This window comes from Trachinotus anak, unplaced genomic scaffold (genome assembly GCF_046630095.1).
Source record: "Trachinotus anak isolate AG129_WGS33_773 ecotype Australia unplaced genomic scaffold, CSIRO_AGI_Tana_v1 ptg000028l, whole genome shotgun sequence".
NCBI classification, from domain to species: domain Eukaryota; kingdom Metazoa; phylum Chordata; class Actinopteri; order Carangiformes; family Carangidae; genus Trachinotus; species Trachinotus anak.
In genome coordinates this window covers 10,001-32,500 of record NW_027273879.1, presented here as the reverse complement: position 1 = coordinate 32,500, position 22,500 = coordinate 10,001, and the positions used below count along the sequence as shown (strand labels likewise).

At 43.4% G+C, this 22,500-nt stretch overlaps 1 protein-coding gene across 1 annotated transcript in view; it reads right to left on the bottom strand.

Annotated features, from left to right (window-relative positions):
* LOC139611560 (GDNF family receptor alpha-2-like) overlaps positions 1 to 22,500 on the bottom strand; it is a 77,502-nt gene that overhangs the window by 50,074 nt on the left and 4,928 nt on the right. The gene's annotated exons all lie outside the window — the stretch shown is intronic.

Sequence of the window (22,500 nt, the reverse complement as noted above, 5' to 3'; positions counted from 1 at the left end):
GGAACTTCTTCTTGAAGTCATACCTCAGTCAAACCTGAACACTCAGACATGATACACATATTTTCAGGTTCAGTGGGACCTAACCTGTCCGAGGATGTCATTATCTCTGACGTCCGTCACCACTAAACCTCCATATATCCACATAGAAATCAAAGAAAAAACACCCAGTCAAAGTGCAGAACTTCATTCAGAATCCTTCTGTTTTTACGTTTTCCTCAGTATCACAGTGATCAGTGATAGTTGTCTGTACATCCATGGGTTCACTGCAATCAGGAGCTGCTGATACAAAATTCAGCATATTTTTAATGAAATAACATTTAGCCAAAAATGTAAATAAATATAGGCTTTAAAATCTCTGTGTACTGTGAGAGTCATTCTATGGAAACGTTGATTTTTCTGTCCCTAGAATTTACAGAACTATTGGAAAATACTTTATTTTTACAATTTATTCACATTTTAAAGTAAACCTATGTGTTACCTGAACAATTAGACCTTGAGCCGTCAATTTGGTAATATTTGTTTTTTAATCAACTATATAAAGTTTCAAGCCTGGAGCTGATATGAAGAAATACATGTCAGTATTCCTGACATTCAAAATCATTTTCCTTTCAACATGTTTTCTGTTTAATTACAAGACAACAAATATGTAGGTAAAAAGGAAATACATGTCACATAATTTGAATTATTTGATTTCATTCCTACATTTGATTTGTTTTCAGGTATTTTAAATCTTCCATACTATAGGTGATGTGTATCAGCAGCTGTGTGTGTTCAAACACACCTTCATGAGCCGTGGGACTCACAATAAACTACAATAAATGACGCAATGAAAAATCAGACATATCAGGGATGAGTTCAGTGAAGAGACCGTCTCCTGTTCTCTGACAAACATTAGCACAAGAAATAAAAAACACTCAATACATCCACACCAGATTCTCTGTTCCACCTATTTTGTGCCATTAGAGGACCAGAGAACGATGTGATGCAACAACTGCAACATGCTGCACAAAGAGAAGTGTCACATCTGACAGTTTCACAGTTGTAGCTGTGATTTCAGAAGATTTCCAGTGTGATCACTCAGAGAGTAATTTGTCTTTTAAACATCATCCGCACTGAGGCCCGGCTGTCATCACTCCTCATGTTTTCAGAGCTTCACCCACTAAAAGTTTGTGTTTGACTGCCAGAAAACATTGTGTGCTCTTCTGTAATGCATCAAGGACAACAAACAAAAGCAATCACTGCGAGAAAAAATGAAAAACAACTCCGAGTGAAACAGTCGCAAACATTAAATGAGCTTAGTCTGGCTGATTCTGAAGACATCACACATCACACGTGGTTTAATATGAGCTGTGTCGTGTTGTCACTAAGCTCAGATCCAGTTGTGTCTTCAAATCCTGCTTTTCTTTGTCATTTGTTCTCTTCAGTTTTTTCACAGCCTGGTGATCTGTCATCTTATAGCTTCAGGCTGTTCTGGTCCCTCACTCAAAATTTGCCTTTTAGCCTTTTTTATCTCATAGTTTCTGTTTTCCAGGCCACAAACTCATCATCACACCTCATGTAAATGTTGTGTTCACAGTTCACAGATTTTATCTTCTCCTGTGGTTTATCTGAAGTGTTGATCTCCATCAGAAGATATATCTGTGGTTTAAGAACCAAAAACCATCTCAGTGTAGTTTTACATCTCCTCTCTCAGGCTTCTCTCTGGAGCTCTAGTAACAACAGGTCAGTCAGCCAATCAGAAGAGAGGATCTGAACCTCCCTGTTGTGACATCACAAAGTTCCAGAAGTCCTGACGGCTGGTTTTAAGGCTCAGTTTCTGAATACAGGCTGTGTGCATTTCTCTGTGGACTTAGGCTTTGATACTCTCACAGTATTAATATAGAACCTAGACCTGCTTCAGTGTGTAAAATGTATTTATAATAAAAAAGACAAATCTCACTTTACGCAATATGGGACCTTTAATAGTCAGGATTATAGTCATCTGTAAACCAAACACTGACAACAGCAGAAACTTTGAGGCTCCATGAAATGTTTCCGTCACATTCACCAACATTTTGCTTCGTCAGTGTCGACTTCATCAGATATTCCTCTCATCACGTCTGTTTGCTGTTGTGCTGCAGTGAGAAGACAAACAGCATGAGGAAGTGGCTAAATGTCACTTCAGGACAATACAGCAACAGAAGGAGCCAGCGGGGAGCTCATCATCAACTCCTCTGTCTGCAGCCACATCAACAGTAAACAGGCAGAGTCACACAGAGGCCTCCCAGAGACACACACACACCTGAGGGTCGCAATGTCACACACAGTGACACTGTCGGGCTTTACTGCTGCACATGGAAACAGGAAGTGTGTTGAACATGTTCTAACGTGACGCTTTGTTTTTATTTTAAACTGTGTTCACATCAAACTGTTTACGTCCTGTTTTATGTTATTTTAGTCATACTGAATGTAACGTGTGTCACATGGTGTGTGTGTGTGTGTGTGTGTATCTAACCCCAGCAGTGCGTTGCCTTTGACACACTGTGACATGTTCACCTCTGATCAGGTCTGATCCTCCGGATGGAAGCAGCTCAGTGTTAAAAATCTCCTGTTGTGTAAACTCACATGTTTTGTTAACATGCAGTGTTTTGTTTATATCGTGCTTCTCCTCGTTGTGTTGAATGTGTTTTTTTGAGAATGTAAAAGTTGTTGTGTCTGATTTTTGTGTTCCTCTTTGTTGCCTTTTATTGGCTCATTGTGTTACCATAAAACCAGGGTGTGAGCTGCAGCCTAGGGGGCCCACATGTGCAGGGGCCACATGTTGGCTTGTTAACTGTTTGGTGGATGATTAGGGCCAAACTGAAGCTCTACCTTGTTCAGTGATCAGTGCTGGGGGAGGTCGTTCACTACAAACAGAGCTCTCTCACTGATCAATACAACTGTCAATCAAACACTGATGCAGGGACGGGACAGGACAGACATTTTTCAGCTGATGTTCAGTGAAGACACACTTCCTGTTGACACAGCTGTTTCTGCACATCGCCTGTTTACAGAAAGTTAAAGTGCTGCTGTTTATTCTGGGACAGAAAGGAACTAACTTTCCTCTGAACGAACTCCTGAAGTGACTCCACAAACACTAAATGTGGCGTTGATGCACGAGCTTAGCTTTGCCTGCTGATCAAAGAGCTTGTTTTTCTTTTTTACCTTTAACAGGAAATGGACTGAGGATTATGGGAGATTGCTCCCAACAGCCAACATTTCCCTTTATCCTGCAGGTAAACACTCAGCAGAGAGAAGCTTATTCACACTGCATTCAGAGGCAGCGTGACATTTTCATTGGCATCTCCGGGAGCACGCCGCGCCGTGCCAGGATCTCCAAACTAACAACTTCTGCTCATTTGGTGTCTTGTTTTTAATCTTAGCGCCGCATATTAGCATGCCAGAAAAACTCTACTGCTCATTTACTCCAGTCCCGTTTCAACACTGCCTTAAATTTCTCCGCAGTCTCTCTGCCACCCCGTGAGCATTTGTCTGGCATTTAGCAGCGTCGCTCCCTCCCACCGCTCCTCTGGCACGGCTCCCGCCCATAGTTACAGAGCTGAGATCATCATGTCCCGGGGAGTTTCAACTAATTTACTCTTACGGAGAGAAATAATACTTCATGAGAGATAAACAAGGCAAGTGGAGCAACAACTGAACGCATCAACAGAGAGGCACGGCTCTCCTGAGCTCCACCTGAAAGTGATCCCCCTTCATGTGCTGGAGCAAAGACAGCAGCTATTGATTCTGTGTGTTGATGGGAAAAAAAAGGAAAAGAGATATGTTGACTTCTCCAGGGGAAGGGTTTCCTATCAGGCTTTTAAAGTAGGAACCTCTCTAAATAAATGCTGGATGTGAGAGCAGACTGTGCCTATTTTTGGCGGTCGGCGTAATGTCCATAGATCGGTGCTGAGGGTAGATGGAAGGAATACTAAAAACAGGCAGAGGTATTGGCAAAAGTGCTGCTCTGTGTCTGCAATTTACTGGCAGCGGCTGCTTTTGGTGGAGCTGCTTTTTGCATCCTTAACACGAGGAGACGCAGCAGAGGATCCTCGGACCAGGAGGATTCAGCAGTGCTCATTAAACCTGCCAACAGCCAGTGTCAGTGCAGGATGTGTTCTTGTGGAGCGGTGGGGAGTGTGGGGGTGGAGGTGATGGAGGTTTGTACTCTGACCAGAAAAAACAGACGTCGATTTGGACAAAACCAGAAAGACAAACAAATCTGTGTCTGACTTTTATCAACTGGAGCAGTTTTTTTATGTATTTATTATTATTATTATTATTAGTAGTAGTAGTAGTAGTAGTATAAACCTAATTTATATAGCACTTCTTAAAAAAACAGTTCCAAAGTGCTTCACATATGCATAAAAATGCATATGCATGAATATAGTAAAATAAAAAACACTATAGTCACCAAACAAAACCACAAGACAGATAAAAATCAACAGGAATAAACAATAATTTCATAAAAATCTCAGCTTGAATTTTTTTTAAACTGGTATCCAGTCTTTGACTTCTTTGAGTTAAAATTCCATTAAAATGAAAGAGCTCTGGTTTGAAATAACAAAGCAGGCGATGACCAACACTCACATGTCCACTCACACCTCCAACATGTTCTGGGAGATTTACATCACCTCAGCAGAGCTGCTTCTAAGAACAGAATAAGAACAGAAATATCTTCCTCTCATTGTTTGGTCACAGAGAAGGTGATTATGAACAACTGGATTCCCTCAAACACACCAGCACAGACTGAATAAATCACTGAAGCAACAGAAGTGATGAAGCTGGAAAAGGTGACGACGCAACAATGAGCCAGAATATAACGTAACACATGCTCCTGTGGAAACGTACCTACGGTCAACATGGATGTTTCCTGATTGGGTTAAGTAATAACCAATCATCATTCTCCAGGTCTGAACCATGAAGCATCAACAGTGAAGAGCTGAGAGTCTGGTCCATGCACGGATCACCAACACTGTGTGAACCTGTTCTGCCATCGGAAACCACAGGTTTACGGTGACGGGGACACAAGAGCTGCTGCTGTCGAGTTTTCAAACGTCTTTAAAGACTGAACGAACACGCGAAGTCGAGAGGAAGGAGAAACGGTTCTGTGTCTTTGTGTGAAGGTGGAAACAAACTAAGAAATAAATGATTTTATATCTGAAGGATAAAATCAGTCTGACGACACAGATCATGTGATCAGGTCATGGAGCGGTGACATCATTTTAAACGTCCTGCTCAGTCACATGTTTAATGACAGCACTCACTGTTTCTGCTGAAGGCTAATTATCACAGACATGTTCTCCAATTATGAAACCAGGAGTGTGTGTGTGTGTGTGTGTGTGTGAGGCAGTGAGAGAGAGTGTGTTAGTGTACAGGTGATTCAGCCTGACGGGGGGAAGGGGGCAGTGATGATAAACAGGGGAGATGTTCACCTGCAGGCATGAACACACACACACACACACACACACACACACACACACACACACACACACACACATACACACTCAGTGATGCTCTGCACACACCTGGCAGTTCACCGCTCAGGTCGAAGGAAAATGTGAAGAAGGTTATGAGTAACACTTGTGTATTTTCCTGCTGGAGGTGTTTTTCATTGCAGTTATTGACTCTAGAGACGGAGGTGTAGGAGGTGGAGGAGGTGGAGAAGGTGGAGGAACGATCTCACCTCTCAGACCCTCACAACATCTGGATCTGTGTCTCACAGGGGAGCAGGACCACTCACTCAGGTAACAGTACGAACACCACACCATCAAAATCTCCTGCTATTAAAAACACCAGTGTCCACTGCAGAGAAATGGCCCCTGTGACTGTTACATGTTAGAAACCTGATCCAAAACCACGATCTCTGTCTAATTCACCACGTTCCATCACTGTCACCTGCCACAACATGGATTTTGTAACACCGTCATTACCACTATAAACACACACACGTTATTGTTTTAGAACACACGAGGTCACAGGTCACAGGTCACAGGTCACATGGTGCACGCTGGTTAGAAATTCTCTGACACGCTGCAGAACGTCACCACGTCACATGACACTAAAACCCTGCAGGACCGAGGCGGCTGCAGGTTCCCTCCTGAACCACCTCTGTGACGACAGCACTTTGTCCTGATTGGCTGAAGGCTTCGCTGACACACATGATGTTTTTATTTTGATAATATCAGATCTTCTTCATGGTTCTCTCTCCTCCTCCTGTTGGCTCAGGTCCTACATGTGGACACTGAGACTGTAGTTTTCATTACAGCTGTACGAACAGTTCAGTTTGTTGAAGCAGTGACGACCTTTTCCTTTGTTTGTTAGTGAAATACTGAAGACGTCTGCGCTGCAGCAGCCTGTGAGTCGTACAACTCACAGTTTATTTCTCTTGTTCGACTGTCAAAGAGTGAAGGACAGTTAGTTAACTCAGCTCTGAGTCTCTCAGACTGTGGGATCTAGAGACCAGGACCCGGCTCCATGTGTTCAGGATTCGCTCTCAGTTCCTTTAAAGATGTAAATTATCTTTAGTTTCATGTGATTCCCAGATCACGATGATGTGGCTCCTTTATTTCAGAGGTGAAAAACCTTTGAAATAATAAAACAGCAGTAAACACACAGTTCAGTCACAGCTCAGAGCGTCACTGTTACTCCTGACCCCCAACACATGAAGGCCACCCCTGTGCCTCATTTCCATCCCTATTTTGAGCCAATAAACAAATTTGTTTTTTTTTTAATAATAATTTTTTTTATCTTTAAAGATATAAATTTCAGTCGATGATGTGGCTCCTTTATTTAATTCAAAAAGGTTAAGGTCAGGCAGACTGTGATTACAGCCAATGAAAAGGTGAAGGTGAATTACAGGTCTGTGAGGGGACCTGAACTTTCGGTCAGTTATGCTACATGTCCCTCACCACCCTGACCTCCACACCCTGAACGTCCTGTCATCTACATACACACACAACTTTTTCATGCACTGACACTGATGTTGGTTTTTCAGCAGCAAAATCCAAACAACATGTGAGTCACAGGGAGAGAGACCCAGAGTCCTCAGCTCTCTACACCCACCTTTATCCCTCCCTCCTCACCTCCACCTACTGCTGCGCTGTAGCGTGCAGCTGTCACACCGGGCCGGGCCGACCACTTAATTTCCCCCAGAACATATTAGTCAAAACAAATCTATATAAAAGCATTTTGTCTGAGACACAGCTGTCAGCAGATGTGCAATGAAATGCTCGTGTGGGTTGAATTATGTTGATTGCATTAGAACGATTCTGAAGAAAAGCTGATACAAACCAATTTAACTGTGAGACCATTACAACACCTCATTTCTGAGGAGGATCAGACGGACGTGGCGGCGGGGCGACGGCTGTGAGCGGCTGGTTAGACGAAGCCGTGCTGCACTGCGTCTCCTGCACGAGCCAAAGATGCACACATGCAGTTTGCCTGCTTGCATGTGGAGGAGTATGTGCGTGTGTGTGTGTCAAGGTGTGTGAAATAAGCTGAATTTGAGAAATCACAAAGTGCTTAGTTGCACTCCTCCCCAGTGCTCCTCTCAGCTTTCACTGCCCCCTTTTAATTATTACTGACAGGGGAGAGGAGAGAGTGTCCACCCCTAAACATCCTGCAGCTGCCATCTTCACCACACCTCTTCTTCTGCTCTCTATCCTGTCATGTGACTGTTGTTGTCATCTACCAACTGCTGCAGCTTCAGTTTACCATCGTCATCATTTATCTTCAGTCACTGTATAAAACATGTCTACACAATGTAGATGTCAAATTACTAAAGGAACTAAAAACAAATGGAAATTTAAACTGTACCTGGCCCTTCACTAATTCCTGACCCTTAGTAATTGTTAGAAAAGCACATCTGCCTTTTCTAACAGAGTCAGAATTATCACCAAAATCCATAACAATGGTTTCTTAAATTAAGACAAAAGCAGCTTCGTTTTTTAAAGCTCCATCCAGTCTAAAGGTAGACGTCCATGTGTTTGTGATTATAAAGCAGGTCTAGGTTCTATATTAATACTGTGAAAGTATCAAAGCCTCAGTCCACAGAGAAATGCACACAGCCTGTATTCAGAAACTGAGCCTTAAAACCAGCCGTCAGGACTTCTGGAACTTTGTGATGTCACAACAGAACAGTCACCACCCTCAGCCATGCCCCAAGTCCCGCCCACCTGGACCCACCATCCAACTTTGCAGGATTTGGTTTGAGTGTTTACCTGAAATCTGCTATATTTTTATTGGATCACTCAGAAAACAGTCAGCCAATCAGAAGAGAGGCTCAGATCCTCTCTTCTGATTGGCTGACTGACCTGTTGTTACTAGAGCTCCAGAGAGAAGCCTGAGAGAGGAGATGTAAAACTACACTGGGATGGTTTTTGTGATGTCACAACAAAGCAGTCACCGCCCTCAACCATCCGCCAAGCCCCGCCCATCAGGACCCACCATCCAACCTAGCAGGATACAGTTCAGTAAGATCAGTGATGTAACTGTTATTTGAGCCCATGTGACCAGGAGGAGGGCGGCGGGTCAGACACAAACAGCTGGAGATCACTGTTCTACAGCAGCTCCTCACAGGTAGAGGTGATTCAGCTCCATTCAAGCTGCTCCAGTCGTATTCAGTTGTATTCACACAGAGATCTGGTGCAGCACCCACCAGCTCCGTCCACCACCACAGACACGTGTGGCGTGCCAACAATGATGACCATACGGAGACGACAGTCGAACAACAGGACGGCGGCGCTGAGAGAGCAGCTTCCAGGCCGGCAGGTCTGTCATGTTGTTGTAGTTGTCAACACTGCAGGCAGACAGTCGCTCACATATTGACACAGAAACAAGCACAGGTTCAGCTGTTCTTGCTGGAACATGTTTTCAGCAGGCGGTACAGCACTCACCACACGTCCTCAGTATTAGATGGACTTAAAGCTGTATATAGCAGCACAGTATGGGATCCATACAACACTGTAAACCACATCCTGACTGCAGCGTATGTTATGTCTGCCAAATGAGATGACAGTATGAGAACTGAGACTGTTCTCCCAAACAACAGCATCTGTCATCTAAGCAAATTAAGAAGAACATATGTTGATGTTCTGTGGTGACAGCCACAAAGTCAACAGGCGGGGGTCACACCTTGACCCCAGAAACCACCGTTTGTTTCCTGTTTCCTACCAACAGATTCCTTTAAACATCGTTCCCCAACCTTAAAAGCATGGATATTAGGTTCTGACCCCAACAAGATGTGTTGGTGTCTAAAACTGAAAAAACCTTCACCATCGTGATGAAAGATCAGGAAATGCTTTTATTTTTGTGACTGATTTGTAAAAGTGACAAATGAAGTGGTCCTGCTGAAAGGGGTCGGATCAGGAAATACTTCTGGGTGATTCAGAGCGGCATCTACACAATAACGTGTCTTGGTCTTCTGTCTCTTAATTTGAAGGGCTTTTAATTTGTCCTTTAATTTGGCTGATTTGTTCTGATAATGCCACAGTAGTTATAGTTCAGTGTCCATAATAGTTAAGTTGGTGCTTCAGTAATCAGGATGAATTCTGCTGGAAACAAAAAGTGTGGAAGCAGCACACTCACAACTCCTATGCAATCATTGATTCCAACTTCTAATGACGAGGCTATCAGCAACCAGCGCTCATCAGTGACCCGACGGACATGCAGCCACATTAAAGCTCAGTCTGCACAGAAATAGAGCCTCTAGATGAATCTAAATAAAGGGCCTGAATAAAAAAACATTTCCACATGTTTTAAATTCAACAAGCACAAACTAAATTATATATACTGTATATATTTAGAGAGAAAATAGATCAAAACAGAAATCACTGGACATCAGATCTTAAACATTCACATTAGGTAATAAATCAACAAAATACAAATCTATCTAAATCCTACAGGTGGGAGACTGAGCGTCTGGTGACCTGGTGCAGGCAGAACAACCTAGAGCTAAACGCTCTGAAGACAGTGGAAATGATAGTGGACTTCAGGAAGAGCCCAGCCCCACCCACTCCCATCTCCCTGTGCGACTCCCCCGTGGCTACCGTGGAGCATTTCCGCTTCTTGGGAACCACCATCACACAGGATCTCAAATGGGAGCTAAATATCAGCTCCCTCATCAAAAAAGCTCAGCAGAGGATGTATTTCCTGAGGCAGTTGAAGAAGTTCAACCTGCCAAGGACTATGATGGTGAACTTCTACACCTCCATCATTGAGTCCATCCTCACCTCCTCCATCACCATCTGGTACGCTGCTGCCACGGAGAGGGACAATAACAGACTGCAGCGTATCATCCACTCTGCTGAGAAGGTGATTGGCTGCAATCTTCCGTCCCTCCAGGACCTGTACGCCTCAAGGACTCTGAGGCGTGTAGGGAAGATTGTAGCTGACTCCTCCCACCCTGGACACAAACTCTTTGAGACACTCCCCTCTGGCAGGAGGCTGCGGTCCTTCAGGACCAAAACCTCTCGCCACAAAAATAGCTTCTTCCCATCTGCTATTAGCCTCATCAACAAGGCTAGAGAGCCCCACTGTTGCTGATCAATTGCACCAATCACCAGAAAAAATTCCTTGTATGTGAAAACATACTTGGCAATAAAACTGATTCTGATTCTGATTCTGATTCTGATCTATATCTACACAATGTTACAATTCAGTGTTTAAAGGCCCACACAGTCTAAAGGTAGATGCTTTATTGGATCAGTCAGAAAACAGTCTGACTTGTTGTTACCAGAGCTCCAGAGAGAAGCCTGAGAGAGGAGATGTTAAACTACACTGAGATAGTTTTTGGTTCTTAAACCACAAATATATCTTCTGATGGAGATCAACACTTCAGATAAAACACTGGAGAAGTTAAAATATGGACCTTTAAGGTCGGATAAAGAGCGAGTCGGACTAAAACTCTTTTTTAAACTGTTGTATTATGCTCATGCTGAGGCGTTCTGTCAGAATCCAGCCTTCCTGCCAAAACAGATCAACACAGACAAAATATTACATGACATTTTACTAAATATTGAAGGAAACCATCTGGAAAACTTGCCCTGCTCATGACAATTAAATATGTTTTCACCAAATTAAATCTAAGGCTCCTAAAAACATTTTCCATACGACACATAATTTATTTAAAACCAGCTGAGGTTGGCTTCATGGTTTTTAAGACTTTCACCAGGACAGGTGATAGGTTACAAAAAACAGTCTTGCAATAATAAAAACACAGCGTACCTGCAGGACTGCCCACAGCTCTGGGCTCAGCTGCTGGAAGAGCAGAATTTGTAAGGTGCAGTCGTTCAGGCACACAACGACCAGGCAGTGTTTTAGTAATTGCTCGGACTAGATTGCCACATCCTTTAAGCTAATAGATCGGGGCACTTAGTATTGACCGGAGCTATTCAGCATGCATGCTAATATGTCAGGCTTTAAGTATTCTGTCCGGTAACTGGCCCGAGCAAGCGCCTAATCACAGAGGTGCTTAGAGTTCAGCCTGCTAAATTACACATTTAACACTGACGTTGGTATTTAACATGAAGTCAAATAAATGGCTAATTTACCAGTCTGACTAATGACTGATGTGTTTAGCATGCAGGCTAATGAGCAAGGTATTTAGCATGCAGGCTAATGAGCGAGCTGGAGGCTGATTAGTATTGCTCCACAGAGAGACACCACTGTTCGCTGTTTACTCATCTCATTCTCAGCTGCCTGACAGATGCACACACAGAAACAGTCACCGGGAGTCTGGCGAGTGTGAGAAGAGCATGCATATGAATGTGGACAGCATGTGTTTTAAATGTGTGAGTGGGAATATGAGCGATTGTAGAGGACAGCTCCAAAAAAACAAATTCAAAATCAGATCTCACACTGTCACAACCGATTTATTTCTTGCAAACTGAAGGTTTTTGATGCTGGAAAAGACTTTTCCCTCCTCCAACTCCTCTGTGGATAAATGTCTGAATATAATTACTAGTGGAAAGATTTTTTTCTTCTTCAAAATTTTCACTTATTTTGTTGGAGTTTACTGTAGAGCAGGGCTTTTAAAGCCTGACACTGCTGGACTCCCCTCAGCTTCAGGTCCACGTTGCCATGGGTTCAGTGAGTCTGCTGCAGGCTGCAACTTGAGCACTTTTTAGCCAAAGCTTTTTTGCTACTGTTTACATTTTTGCAAACACTCCCCATTAACAGCAGCTGAATCAGCTGTGATCAGCTCCTGTTTGCAGTGAACCCATGGATGTTCAGACAACTGTCACTGGATCACTGTGATACTGAAGGAAACTTAGAAACAAGAGGATTCGGAATGAAGTTCTGCAGGTAGAGGGAGGGTCTGTGTTTCTGTCCATTCACCTACAAGTTATCTTAGAAAGTGTAAATTATTCTGAATCTAAAAATATGTGTTTCATGTCTCAGAGTTCAGGTTTAACTGAGTTATGGCTCCGAGGAGTTCGAGTTTTTCTGGTGAACCAACAAGTCAAGTCCAGACCAACCTGACGCAGCAGATGGTTCGTTACACAGAACCATCTGGGAAACTGTTTGGAAAAGGGCAAAAAATACTTGGCAGGTGATTGGATGAACCATCTGTCTATCACTGTCCAACTTCAACCAATCAGATTCTGTTTCCTTGTCATTTTTTTTTTTTTTCTCTCATCGGATCAGCAAAGTCAGTCAGGAGAGGAGTGAAACATCTTTTCCACTGAGAAGAGTCTTCAGTGTCGTTCTCTGCTCTTCTTTCAATAAAGAAATACTCTCAAGTTCTGATGTCACTGATGCTGTAGCAGCATCTGCGCTAACATCCACCAACACACACACACACACACAAACACACACACACACACACACACACAAGGCCTTATTGCTGAGTGGTCCACCTCTGGGTAACAGTGGTGATATTGATCGTTTGGAAGCAGAGAAACTTTAGTGGCCAAATTTCCATGTTTATCGGCTCATTTTAAAAACTGCTGACTACACAACTCTCAGGACAGCAAACGTGTGCGTGTGTGTGACTTTTCATGTAAATAAAGTTGTGTTTGAATTCATGGTGTGAATTATTAAGGCCCAACACCTGTGCTGACCTTCTCCTGTCAGCTCACACTCACCTAAACATCACCTGCTCTGATGGGCCTGGACTTCAGCTGCTCGATACAGATGGTGAGAGCTTAAACCTGAACCTGTGGATCCATCCTGCCTTGTGTCAGCGTCGGGTTGATGCTGCTGGTGTAATGATGTGGGAAATGTTTTCCTGGCACACATTAGGCCTTTTAATTCTACACTGAGCACGGCTGAAATGCCACAGCCGACCTGAGGACAGCTGCAGCCCGACCACAGTCTGCCATCGTCTGTTCAGGAGCCACATTCATGATTCTTTTTTACAGCTGTTTTCATGTTTACAGGATGTTGTTTTTCAAATGAAAACATTTAAATGCAATAAACTCAGCAGCGTTTAAATTTCAGTGTGACATATTCAGCCATTATTAACCCAAACCTCAGTCTCTAGGAATAAGTTTCACATTGAGCCTTTAGTTTTTCTTTGCCTCCATATGAACTCTCTGCTCCATGTTCCCTGTCTCGACTGTGACCTGACACAACACTTCAACAAAGCATAGGATGATGGGTATGATGAGGTTTATGTAAATGAGAAGCACCTTTATGTAATGAGCTCTCCTTCGTACAAACCAGCAGCACATATACATATTATGGTATATATGTTATGTAAAGCAGGGCTGGTCTCACACACACACACACACACACACACACACACACACACTCACACAAACACACACAAACACACCCACACACACACACACACACAAACACACACAAACACACAGTAATTACAGTGATTAGGGCTGAAATTATTCTCAGTTTCTTCTTTGGCAACGCTCAGCTGAGTATGTGTATACTCATTAAGGATAAAGAAAACAAATCTCTTTTCCCCTCCCTCTCTCATCCTCCCATTACACACACACACAAACACACACACACTTGACAGGAATAATGACTGGTTTAGCCTCTATGGCTGCACGAGAATCAAATATGTTCTTTCTCATAAAACATCTCATCTCGGAGGCAGCACAGACTCATATCGGCTGAGATCAAACAGCACAGCCTGAATCCTCAATTAACATCAACAATGAGCACATGTTGAGAACAGAGAGAGAGAACTGAGGAGAGCAGAGAAATGAGAAGAAAGCAAATGAGACAATAAAAGGAGATGGAGGAGAGGGCAGAAGACAGGCCGACAGAAATCATCTTTTTCAGAGGAGTATCACAAATGATCATTTGCTAAACCCCTCCCCCTAATTGTGACAACTGTCCAATCACAGCTTGGCAACAATGTCTGCTCACAGTGTGTGTCAGTGTTTGTAATTGTCCACCTGTTGAAGCAGTGGAGATGGAGCTGTAGTCGCTGTACAGAGACCTGAGGTCAAACTGGAGCTTCCAGACAAACCTCATTCAAAATCACACTGACTTTTCTAATAATTTAAACAACTACAATCCAGCTGTGGAACAGAGCATTTGACAACACAATGTCATGTTGTTCACTCTATATGATGAAAAAAAATCTAAAAAATCTTCGTTTGTTCAATATTTCTGCTCACTAATTAATTGTTATACTTAAAGCTCCATCCAGTCTAAAGGTAGACGTCCATGTGTTTGTGATTATAAAGCAGGTCTAGGTTCGATATTAATACTGTGAAAGTATCAAAGCCTCAGTCCACAGAGAAATGCACACAGCCTGTATTCAGAAACTGAGCCTTAAAACCAGCCGTCAGGACTTCTGCAACTTTGTGATGTCACAAAAAGAAAAGAGGCTCAGATCCTCTCTTCTGATTGGCTGACTGTTGTTACTGGAGCTACAGAGAGAAGCCTGAGAGAGGAGATGTAAAACTACATTGGTTCTTAGAACCACCAATTTATCTTCCTATGAATATCAACAGTGTTCCTCTGCTCTAGCATTAGCTGCTAATGCTAGCAGTAATGTAGCACTATTTCCTAAGACAAAGAGTTAGCATATCATTTGCTAACAACAAATTGTGAGGTTAAAGGTCATGTTAGAAACACCTGATGTGTGGAAGTCGGCTCTGATGCTAATGTCAGTGTTTAGGCTAAAGTTAGCGGCTCTGTCCTGCTCTTCATTGGATTTGCAGTCACACTTGCTAACTGAGATAGCATTACATTAATAAAGCTCACAGGTCAGTTCTCATCCTAAAAGTCAAACATGGAAAATACTGCAGCAGAAATCAAGCCCCTGTTGTTTCTTATAGTCAAGAGCTTTTAGCTGAATATTTCCATTTAAAATTACTTTTGTATAATTAAATGTGTTTCAGCCATTTATCCACTTTACTTGAAGCTAACTACTTTCAGGGGCAACACAAAGGTTTATTTGTGTGTGTATTTTCCTCCTGAACACAAATGTGTGGATATATGTTTTTAATCAAATCATAATCTCTGTCTTTGTTCATCAGCTTCACAATCACTCCACATACTCCCCAGGGTAGTATGTGGAATGACCCCCCCCCACCCCTCACATCCCTGATAGTCAACATTAAATCTGTCCCGACACGCGGCAGCACCGTGATTCTCAACACCATTATTTTTCGGAGGCAGAGGTGCACAAGGATGAGAACAGTTTGTTCTTATCTTCAGCTCGGGATGAAATGTAGAAAATGTAAAAGCTGCTTCTCTTTATCTCACATGATTTCACACTGTGAAACTCGGTGTTTGAACACATCGCTCACACCATGTCCTCAGCTGTCTCTCGTCCTGTTGTGGTAAACTCTCTCTCCTGACGGTACATTCACACATGACTACATCAGTATTCTCAGAGACAGTTATGTTTTCTCCTCACACATGAGGAACCGTTTCAGTGACTTTATCTGAGCTGAGGCGACGTTGATGTTCTTTAGTTGATCGAAGGAAAATAAATCAGTTTGGTGGGAAAATCAACCTGATAAAGACATTTTAACATCTCCAATACAGATTATTCTGAAAACTCATAGATGTGTAGTTGTTTCAGCTGATGAAAATGTCACTGAACTCCACATACATTATGATAGTGTCTATGTTTACTCTGATTAACAAGTCAATCACATTAACATAATTGGAGTTTGCTGTTTACTTGAGCTCTGCCTCTCCCACATTATTGTCTTAATGACTTTATAATTGCATTTCGATGTAAACTTGATGATCATAGACACAAAGTCCAAAACTATCAGCATGACCAGAAATGAGCAGCGTGGCGGAGACGTCCCGGAGGAGACGCTCCGAGGCTGTGTGACATCACAGGCAGGTCACAGACAGCGAGACGTTTGAGGAAGTTGTAATTTAGATTCACCAACCTGAGCAACAGTCAACGCTCTGATACGACCCACAGCAGCATCTCCTGAAGTAGCCCCCCTACGGTGCCAGGTGTACCAGAATTTGGTTGTCATGGTTACAATGATAAACTATACCAAGAGAAACATACCTACTTTTTTCGCCATGGTTACTATAATAACAGTCATGTCTTGGTCAGGTTTAGGTAAAGATGGTGATTTGGGTTAAAATAAGTTCTTCCTCAACATTAGACGAATAATAACAGCGAACGGTCATGGAGAATAGAAACAACATAAACTGCTACTGTCACATGGGAATCGAACACCGCTCTCCTGGGTCATATTCCTGTGTTTTTATCTCATCAATGTTTCACTCCTGTTTGTTTTTGTGTTTAGGAAAGAAGTATTTATCCTCCACGTAAAAAAAATCTTATTTTCCTCAGATGAATTCTCCATCACATCTTTCTTTGACCTCATGAGGTCGAGGAGAAGTGGCCAGACAGGAGATTATTTTTTGACTGTTCAACTGCAGTCTATGAATGTCTGACCAGCAATTACATCCCAAAAGCCGCTGGACGTGTTATTGTAAGGACATTATTGACATGGGTACTTATGTTATCCTAATAGTAGTTAAGTAGAGACACTACAGATGTATAGCTTTCATTTCTTTATTTTTCTGCTCTTTCTTCTCTTTCGCTCATCGTATCAGAGAGCTCATCAGGCTGTGATCTGACCGGCTGAAAGGTCGACAGCACTGACTCTGAATAATATGAGCAGCTAGTTTCAGAAACGACTGAGTAGATTTCAGGAAGCATTTAAAAATGAACAGCAGACATCTAAAGCTTAGGGGAAAAGTTAATTTCTCTGTGAGCAAACAGAAAGAACTGAAGTTCAAACCTGCTGCTGGTGACCAATCAGGAGCTGGTACCAGTTTAAAACCAGTCCTCAGTTCACAGCTGCTACTGTGGCTAAACAGCCCCCAGTCAAAAGCAGCAGAGACATGAACAAGGACTTCAGAGAGGTTTTCTGTTGAGAAATACACTCAGTTTTCCACCGGATTCCTCTGACTCCACTGTGGTCTGCACGGGCTGAGTCACCTCCCCTCGCGCCCTCTGCTCTCCGTGTGGCGTGCGCTGCAGTTTTTTGTGTCCACGCCAGCAGCAGGAACAGCAGGCGATGAAGCCTCTGCACCGTCCGGGCCGTCGGTGAGCTTTGGTCCCGCCAGGAACTCAGAGCAGAGGTGAGGAGCTGCAGCGAGCTCCCCATGACTAATGCTGCTGCCTGCAGCCTCCCCTCTGTACATGACTCCCTCCGGGGAGAGTTTAGACCAATCCCTGCACAGATTACTGCAAAGCCTCCACTCCCCATCCTCCCTCCAGCCACAGTCAGACTTCTCATTCTGATAAACCAATAATTATACACATTGTGTCGTCTTCGAGCTTCTCAAACGGTTTATTTTCCTGAGAACAATTGTGTGCAGCCTGATCATCTGTCATGCTTTGATGTGGCAAACACTCTCAATTTTACTGTTTTTGTCCCAGTTCTGTGTCTCAAAGGGATTAAAATCATTGAAAACTGTTTTTTTTTTATATCAAAGCTTTTCACAAGTGTATCAAATCGATTTGCAGGGAAGTGAATTATCTTCTCACTTCTCTCCGCCGTCGTTCACCTGCATCGCTCTCCTCTCTCCAAGAGTTAAGTGAAGTTGTGAGAAAGGCCAGCGACGCTCTGAAGCAGCCTCCGTTTCACCCTGATCTGCCTTCAGATCTGCCGCATGTTGATAAGGAGAGAGGAGAGAACTGCTGAATCACACTCCTTCAAAAGTGTGAGGATCTTATCCGAGCGGTTTCCTGTTGGTTCTTTACATCGTTTCACACCATCGTTCTGTCTCCACTGATTTATTCTGTCATAAAGGTGATAGTTTATTTTATGGTGTTGCTCTGTCTTCTTCTATTTCTGTCATTTCCTACATTAGGTCAGAGAAGGATGGAGGACAGAGGACAGAGGACGGAGGACGGAGGACCTGTTGTACTTTAGTGCTGCACATTTTGCAAAGAATCACATTATGTACTGAAACTGTGGCTTTTGGGGCCCCGGGGCAGCTGCAGTGATATATATATATATATATATATATATATATATGTATGTACATATTTACATGAATAACCAGGATTTATGACGTTTGATCTCTTCTCTGTTCTACATCTGTCTTGGCTTTAAATGGGTGTCTTCTTCTCCTGTCTGTTTTCAGTTGTCCCTGCATGTGTCCCTGAGTGCTTCAGTCACACACACACACACACACACACACACACACACACACTTAATAGGGTAATGATCGCCATTCGAGCGTGGTTTAATGGAGCGACAAACAACAAACATCACACCACACGCCGGGCAGACACCTCAGTGATGTGGGAGAATCAGAAATCAAATCTCCACATATCTTCTCAGATGAGTCTGAGCGGCTGTAATGAAAGAGTCAGACAGCGATTCACCGAACACACCGTCAAACTTTACAATCAAAAGTCCAAAGTTTCCCAGAGTTCAACCCTCTGACACCACAGAAAACAGGCAGTTTAAACAGGAAGACGCGGGTTTAACCTCGGACAGACGCTGTCCTCTGTCCTTTAATGAACACAAAGTGTGTCAGAAAACAGACAAATGGAAGTTTGATCTTGCTTCCCCTCTCTGTGGCCCCCCCGTCTATCTGATCTCATCTTTCTGATCTCTCCCTGCTCTCTTCCATTTCCTCCTTTTTCTGTTCCTCATCCTCAAATTGCCTCTTCCTCCGTCATCTGCTGTCATCATACTTTGATCTAATTCCCTGGATATCAGTCTTTTATCTGCACTGATCCTCCCGCTCCCCCCAGCTCCTCCGTCCCTCTGCCATTCACACAAACACTGTTGTTTAATCAGCTTCTCTTCTCTTAAATCGCCCGCAGACTCATTCTTTTAAAAGGAACCGCTGCAGAGAACTGAGGTGATTAATCTGTTGTCAGAAAAATTAGCCACACATTATTTCATCCACCCACCCATTTAGTGTTTATGAGCAATTGATAAATGTTTATAATGTAGTTAATCACAGAAATAAGGCTGTTAGTGAGTTTGATTCATGTATTTCTACTTTAAACGAATCAGTGAGCAGAGTTTAATTTAGTTCACTGAAGACAATATGTCACAGGTCACAGCTTTTAGTCTCAGTGGAAGATTCTGTGAGGACTGGGGATCCTGCAGGGTCACTACCTGCAGCTGGGTCCCAGTTCAGGGGCCGCGGTCCAACCCTAACCCTGTCACAGACCACGCAGACTGAACCAGAAGGAGACGGTCTGGCCTGTGGAGGATTTTCACTGTGCGTCTACAGCTGTGGCCGCCTTCACCGTTGCATCATGAAGCATGGCTTCTGTTGCCTAGCAACCGTGACAACAAGTTTTAAGGTCCCTGGTTTTAACAGTTGTACCGTTACTGAGCTGAAACACACGTTTGCTGACATATTATTTTCATTACCAGTGTGCAAGGAATCTTGGGAAATGTTGGACCACAAAGGATCCACCTGTTGGAGCCTCCGTTGCCGAGGAAATGAAGGATGCACTTCTCAGCCACATTTGAAGGAGCCTGTGAAATGGACAATCTTCAAATGCAACCCCTGAACTGGGCACAGTTTAGATTCCTTTGAGATCATTTCCCATCATGCTCATCATGGTTTTTTTGCGGTTTGAAATTTTCTACATCATCATCCTCATTACAATTATTATATATTATATGAAGTCAGTAACTCAACACTATAATTGTCATGATTTGCCACTGGAAGAGTCGAGGAGACTGGTCAGGTTTTCCCTCCACACACTCTCTATGCTGAGATGAATATGCGCCTGACTTCCTCTCTGTGTGATCAGACGACAGGGAAATCAGCTGAGATCACAGCACTGTGTTTGTCTTTGACTGATGTGTTTGGTGGATGAAAAGGTGATGAAGGAAACGTGTTAATTGTTCATATAAAGCCTCTACGTGCCAGGGGGGTTATGAATATAATGTGCCCACATGACTGATCCATTCCCTGCGGGCTGTGTTCCTCTCAGGTTCTCTTTGTACTGGTTCTTGTGTGGATCTGGTTTTGCAGTCCGTTGTGTTGTTGCTCCTGGGACCGGCTCACGGTTCTGGTCTGTGTGTATTTGCTGGTGCTGCACATTGAAATGATGAATAACACGCCGCCAATGAGCTGTGTGGAATATATGTGTTCTGCTCTGAGGTCTCTCTGTGGTCACAGTTGTGCTGATGTTCACCTGCAGGCTGCTCAGTGATGTTCAGAGTCACTGTGATGAAGATGAGAGATGAGGATGGATGATGAGCCTCCGAGCGTCAGTGCATGAAGCTGGATGAGACGAGATTTATATTTAAAACAGGCGTTTTATCAGGCTGAAGTCTAAAGTAGGGCAGCAGAGAAGAGAGCTGAGCGTCTCACGCCTCCTAATTTGTTAAGATGTCATAGATTCAGCCTGTTTACCTAAACGAAAGTCGACTGCTGACGACGACGCAGGAGGGTGGAAAATCTTTCTGGCACACAGGAGCTGATGAATCCAGAATTAGGAGCAAAATGGAGAAACTGACTCCTGAGCAACAACGGGGGGGGGGTGTCACAACATATAAAGCTCTAGATTTATCAATAATAACCTGGACATTGTTTATTCAGTGACATAAATGAACACATTTAACTATGAAATAATATCAGTAAACACTGATGTTTGTGTGTCTCCAAGGATCAAGACCCACAGACTGTCACTGTTTGGTCGTTGTGTCTTTTTCTTTTCATGTTTTATCTCTTTCAGTCATTATAAATCTTTTTATATCTCAAAATGTATCTATTGCTTCGATGCAGCCCTGTTTAGCTGCGTAGCTAACTCAACAGCTACTCTGTGTGTTTTACTTCTAGCGTGAGAGGAAAAAAAGCTTCCAGGACGAGGACTCACTGATGTGTTTGGTGAACTTAATCCCTTCCTGGGTGTAAACTTGTGCTGGAGGTACTGGAGTGTGAAGGATCTGCATGGACTCCTGAGAGCCGGCGCTGAATGGCAGCATGGCGGCCTCGTCCTTGAAGCACAGTGGATCTGCTGCAGTACGTGTGAAACATGTTTCTATGACCCTTTTGCACATTTTCTTTTCAGCTTGCTAACTTTTCCATGGCCGCCGAGTGCAAAGGGTTTGTGTTTGCATTCAGTTTCTTTTTCACGACTGCAGACATGAAAGCAGGTAGGTTGAAACTTAATGAGCTGGTGGTCCTCATGGAAAACATATAAGAAACAAGAAGAAAAAGTTTCGGGAACGACTCTAGTTCTCTGTCTCCAGACTCTGCTCTCTCCACCCACAATCAATTTCCCGTCCCTCAGCTCATTAGTCATCTCCACCCTCCCCTTCAGCACCTTCTCGGCGCTCTCTGAGGATCTGCTGGGTAATCACAGATTCAGTGGAAGCTCTGCTGTGTGAAACCTGGATGCTGCTGGCACTCTGAACTTGCTTAATTAAGTCTGCTGATCCTCTGAAGGAGATGTGATCATATAAAACCTACAACCAGCAGAAGTCAGTCTGCTGCCGTTTAAAGTCACGAGACAAGTGAACGCAGCTGCTTTTATAACCAGGAGATCTCAGGTGAGCGTCACCTGTTTATCTGTGGATTAAAGTCACTGAGTCACCATCACATAATCTGAGAGAGAAGCTGCAACATGTGGTGAGATAACAGGCTCATTCATTCACTCATCTCATGTGCTGCAGTGTGTAATCACAGCATGACGACATTTAACGCTGCAGCAAAGTCTGTTCATTCAGACAGTCGCTCAGCAGACAGAAGACACAGAGGACGGAGACGCAGAGTCCAAACTGTGTCACCATCCACCTGTACTGAAGCCCTCCTGTCTCTGTGGAGCAGAGACATGGAGATAGGAGGAGACAAGAGGAGATGAGAGGAGACAGGAGGAGACAAGAGGAGACAAGAGGAGACAAGAGGAGACAGAAGGAGACAGGAGACAGGTGGACATCAGCCTGGCACTGCTTTTATAACTGTGTTAACTTGTTTAGCAGCTGAGCCAGTGAGGTTAGCAGTTAGCTTGTTAGCTCAGAGCGACTTCCATACTGACTGAGTTTTAGTTTATCTGAAAGTTGATATTTGAAGTGTCATTAACTACTT